The sequence below is a fragment of the Gossypium hirsutum genome, chromosome A11, assembly GCF_007990345.1.
Source record: "Gossypium hirsutum isolate 1008001.06 chromosome A11, Gossypium_hirsutum_v2.1, whole genome shotgun sequence".
Taxonomy (NCBI): Eukaryota; Viridiplantae; Streptophyta; class Magnoliopsida; order Malvales; family Malvaceae; genus Gossypium; species Gossypium hirsutum.
In genome coordinates, this window is record NC_053434.1 from 45,538,226 (window position 1) to 45,544,201 (window position 5,976).

Here is a 5,976-nt window from a genome sequence, read left to right on the forward strand (position 1 = left end):
GAAATAAATTGTTTTGATTTGTGTAAGTAATTGGAAATTTTTTAATGTTGCCGGTTTAGTCCTCAACCATTCCAACTGCACATTTTAGGGCCTCGAAGGCACTTTTTAGGGATTTATTGGAGGAATGCGAGCAAATTAATTTTTTTAAAAAAAATTTTTATGCCCCGAACAAGTATGATAAGTCTAGTAATGCCTCGTGCTTGACTCCGACGACGGTCTCTGGTAAGGGGTGTTACATTTATTGGTATCAGAGCAAGAGTTTAGTCAGTTCTCAGAATATTCAGTATGAGTAAGAGTCTAGCTATACATGCCATACTTATATTTTGATACTGTGACACCTCTTGACGATTTTAAAATGTTTTTCTTTTATAGTTACGGATCTCGAACGAGGTGGTGCAGATGATGTAGAAAGTAATGCGCCTGCTCCCCCAGAAAGACAATGCCACTAGATAGTAGTGAAAGGCCCATTATAGTTAGTTAGGGAGCAGGGGCTCGAGAAGCCTTCTTCCAAGCTATGAATGAATGGTTTGCCAAGTTCGTTCGTACGAATCCGGCCGTCAGACCACCCCCTCATGATCCTTAGACTACCCATGAGTTTCCCCAGTCACAGATGCAGTTAGAAGAAAGAATCCACCAGTTGATAAAATTAGAAAACAAGGGCTAAAGAGTTCCAAGCTACTAAAGATAAAGATGCAGAGAAAGCTAAATTAGGCTCGAGAATAATATCAGGGTCTTTGATGAGTTATCCTGCACACCTGAAGAGTGCATGAGGTGTGTTGTATCGCTTTTACGAGACTCAACCTACCATTGGTGGAAGACACTTATGTCAGTAGTACCGAAAGAGAGGGTTACTTGGGATTTCTTTCAGGAGTTCCGTAAGAAATACATTAGTTAGAGGTTCATCGACCAGAAAAGAAAAGAATTCCTTGAACTAAAGCAGGGTAAGATGACAGTGACTAAATATAAACGTGAATTTGTCAGACTCAGTAATTATGCTCGAAAGTGTGTGTCTACTGAAGATATTATGTGCAAGAGATTTGAAGATGGGCTCAATGATGATATTTGACTGTCAATCAGTGTTTTAGAAATAAAAGAGTTTGTTATTTTAGTTGAAAGAGCTTGTAAGGCAGAGGAGTTGTTGAAAGGAAAAGGTAAAGCTAAAATTGATATGCAAGATAAGACGAAAATACAGATAAGCAAGTTGTTTCAGTCTACATCCAAGAGGCCTGGAGAGTTCTCTACGAAATCTAATTTTTCAGCAGGGTATTCTATCCGAAACAGAGGTAGAAGATTTATGGGTCAGAAAGCTCAGACCACTTCAATTTCGAGTGTTGGCAGTATTCAGCCTGATAGACTCAAGTGTCCACAATGTAGTCAACATCATCCAGGTTAATATTGAGCAACTAAGACTGGTTGTTTCTGATGTGGTGCATCAGATCATTTCATTCAAGAGTGTTCTGAGATGGTTAAAAGAGGAGTAATACAGAGTGTAAGATCAGGCAATGCCCCCGTTAGAGGCAAACCTCAGAGAAGTTGGGGAATAGGGTAGGTAGAGGTGCATCTAGAGATTCAGCAGCGAGACCAGATGTTAGAGCACCTGCAAAGACCTATGCTATTCGTACTCGTGAGGAGGCATCCTCCCCCGATATAATTACGGGTACATTTTATCTTTATGATGTTAATGTTATTGCTTTGATTGATCCGGGTTCGATTCATTCCTATGTTTGCATGAAATTGATGCCTAGTATGAACATATCCATAGAGTCTACGGGATTTGTGATTAAAGTATCGAATCCATTAGGTCAGTATGTATTAGTAGACAAAGTATGTAAAAATTGCCCTTTGATGATTAGAGGTTACTTTTTTTCGGCTGATCTCATACTATTTCCATTTGATGAGTTTGATGTGATTCTTGGTATGGATTGGTTGACTGCACATGATGTGATAGTGAATTGTAGAAAGAAATTCATTGAGTTGAAATGCGAAAATAGTGAAATTCTTCGGGACAATTCAGATGAGTCAGATAGTTCAATTGCCATGATTTCTGTTATGTCTGCTCAGAAATGCTTGAGAAAAGGATATGAAGCTTATCTTGCTTTTTTGTTGAATACTAAAGATCTAGAGTTGAAAGTTGAATCAGTGCTTGTGGTATGTGAGTTTTCTGATATGTTTTCGGAAGAACTACCAGGTTTGCCTCCTATCAGAGAATTTGAGTTTGGTATTGAATTAGTTCCAGGTACAACGCCCATTTCTATTGTCCTTATATAATGGCTCCAATGGAATTGAGAGAATTGAAATTTTAGTTGTAGGAACTAACAGAGAAAGGCTTTGCAAGACCTAGTTGTTCACCATGGGGTGCATCAGTGCTCTTTGTGAAAAAGAAAGATGGTTCGATGAGATTGTGCATAGATTATCAGTAGCTTAACAAGATGACTATTAAGAATAAGTATCCACTACCTAGAATTGACAATTTGTGTGATCAATTAAAGGGAGCTACTATGTTTTCCAAGATAGATTTGAGATCCGGATATTATCAGTTGTGAGTTAAAGAATCAGATGTTTCAAAGACTGCTTTCCGGACTAGGTATGGCCATTATGAGTTCCTTGTGATGCCATTTGGCTTGACTAATGCTCCTGTCATTTTCATGGACTTAATGAATAATTTTCAGACCTTACTTGGATAAATTTGTAGTTGTGTTCATTGAGGATATCTTGATTTATTCTCATGATAAGACTGAGCATTCAAAGCATTTGAGAACAGTTTTACAGACTTTGAGAGATAATCAGTTTTATGCCAAGTTTAGCAAAAGTGAGTTCTGGTTACGGAAAGTTGGTTTTCTTGGACATATAGTCTCAGGTGAAGGAATTAGAGTTGATCCGAGAAAGATTTCAGCCATTGTTGATTTGAAGCCTCCAAGGAATGTATCAGAGGTTAGAAGTTTTCTTGGTCACGCTGGTTATTATAGACGATTTGTAGAGGGATTTTCCATGATAGCTATTCCATTGATAATATTGCTACAGAAAGATGTCAATTTTGAATGGAATGAAAAGTGTCAGCAGAGTTTTGACAAGTTAAAGGCATTGTCGACTGAACCTCCTATCTTAGTACAACCAGAATCGAGTAAAGAGTTTGTGATTTACAGTGATGCATCCTTGAATAGACTAGGCTGCATACTTATGCAGGAAGAAAATGTAATTGCTTATGCCTTTAGACAGCTAAAGCCACATGAGAAAAATTATCCGATACATGATATATAACTAGCTGCCATTGTATTTGCGTTGAAAATCTGGAGACATCACTTGTATGGTGAGAAGTACCAAATGTTTAATGATCATAAAAGTTTAAAATACTTGATGACTTAGAAAGATTTGAACTTGAGGCAAAGAAGATGGCTAGAGTTGATTAAAGATTATGAACTAGTGATCGATTATCACTCAGGTAAGGCAAACGTAATTGCTGATGCTCTGAGTAAAAAATCTTTATTTGCATTAAGAGCTTTGAACACTTGTTTAACCTTATCGGATGATGGTTCTATCTTAGCTGAATTAAGAGCTAAGCCAACGTTTCTTGAAGAAATTTGTGAAGTTTAGAAAGATGACAGTGTGTTGCAAGCCAAAAGAGCTCAATGTGAGTTGGGTATAGAGTCAGATTTTCAGATCAGTTCTGACGGTTGTTTAATGTTCAGAAATCGGATATGTGTACCAAAGAATGATGATTTTATTCAAAAGATTTTAGAGGAAGCACACAACAGTTCCTTGTCTATTCATCCAGGTAGTACAAAGATGTATAATGATTTGAAAAAAAATGTATTTGTGGGTAGGAATGAAGAGAGATATCTCAGAGTTTGTTTCTAGATATTTGATCTATCAGTAGGTAAAAGCTGAACATCAGGTACCTTCAGGTTTATTGCAGCCTGTGTTAGTTCCTGAGTGGTAATGGGATTGAGTTGCCATTGATTTTGTGATAGGATTGCCGTTGACACCGAGAAAGTAAGATGCAGTATGGGTTGTGATTGATAATCTAACAAAGCTAGCTCATTTTATTTCAGTTCGTATGGATTATTCACTTGACAAGTTGGCAGAGTTGTATATTTCAGAGATAGTTAGACTACATGGAGTACCGCTATCAATTATTTTAGATAGAGACTTGAGATTCACTTCGTGGTTTTGGAAGAAGTTATAGGAAGCTTTGGGCACAAAGTTGAGTTTTAGTACAGCTTTCCATCCTCAGACCGATGGTTAGTCAGAGAGAGTTATTCAGATACTTGAGGATATGCTGAGTTGTTGTGTCTTAGAATTTCAAGGTAGTTGGGAGAAATATTTGTCGTTGGTAAAGTTTGCTTATAATAATAGTTACCAGTCGAGTTTGAAAATGGCACCTAATGAAGCTCTGTATGAACGTAAATGCCGCACACCTTTGTATTGGACAGAGCTTCAAGAAAATTAGATTTTCGGGGTTGATTTAGTTAAAGAAACTGAAGAGAAAGTGAAGGTTATCTGGGATTGCTTGAAAGCAGCTTCAAATAGATAGAAGTCTTATGTAGACTTGAAAAGAAAAGAGATTGAGTATCAAGTTAGAATCAAGTTGGTGACAAAGTGTTCTTGAAAGTTTCCCCGTGGAAGAAAGTCTTTAGATTTGGCAAGAAAGGCAAACTAAGTCCACGTTTTATTGGACCATTTGAGGTGACTAAAAGAGTTGGACCATTAGCATATTGATTAGCTTTGCCACCAGAGTAAGAGAAGATTCATGATGTGTTCCTTGTGTCCATGTTACGTCGGTACCATTCTGATCCTTCACATGTGATTTCACAGACAAAGGTTGAGATTCTGCAAGATATGACTTATGGTGAAGAACCGATAAAGATTTTAGCTCGAGAGGTCAAGAAAGAACAAAAGTATTGCACTTGTGAAAGTATTATGGAATAGGCATGGGTTAGAAGAGGCTATATAGGAGCTTGAAGAGATTATGCGAAAATAGTATCCAAATCTTTTCACCGGTAAGATTTTCGAGGACGAAAATCCTTAAAGGAGGAGAAATGTAACATCCCAAAATAGGCCTAAACAGAATAGTGGTTGCGAAACCACGAATTCGAGATAAAAAAGTTTATTTTGATTAATTTCACAATTTACCGAGTGATTAGATGCATGTGTTAGAGTATCGATGGAAAATTTTATAGATAGCATGCTTAATTTCCCTACTAGGGCTTAATTGCAAAAGTTGATAAATATGAGTTTTTAGATGCTAAGGGATTAAATTGAAGAGTATAATTAAAGTAGAGGTCCTGAAATGGTAATTAGACCATTAGGTTTTCATGGAGAAAAATTGACATAAATAGATAAAAATAACTAAAGTTTTAATGAAGGGTATTTTAGTCATTTGGTACTTAAAAGATTAAAAAGGGAAAAAGATGGCAAAATGTGCCCATCTTCTTCATTAGGTTGAAATTTCAAGGGTTCTTCATAGCTAGGGTTTTTTCAAGCTTCCAAGCTTCATAGTAAGTGATTCCAAGCCCCATTTTTAATGTTCTTTACGTTTTTTAAGTCCTGGTAACTTGATTTAGCTTATTCTAGTAGTAATTTAACCTAGGGTTTATATTTGGAAAAATACCCATAGGTGAAATGTGCTTATTTTCATGTTTTATGGTAGAATATGAAGCTTGAAATCATGTTAAATGACTTGAGCTAAGCGATTGTAAGCGAACATGAGTAAAAAGACATAATCGATAAAAATACCTAATGGTCATAAGTACATGTTAGAGTGCGAATTTGATGTTGTCGTACGTAAATAAATGATCAGCATGTCATTAAACATTGGGAATTTGATGTTGCCATAGGTAAATAAATGATCAGCATGTCATAAAACATAAGAATTAGGGATAAAGTTTCATTTCTGAGCCTTAGGCCAAAAGTGTAAATATGAAAAAGTTTAGGGGTAAAATTATAATTTTACCAAAGTTAGAGTTAAGGATTGTTTTG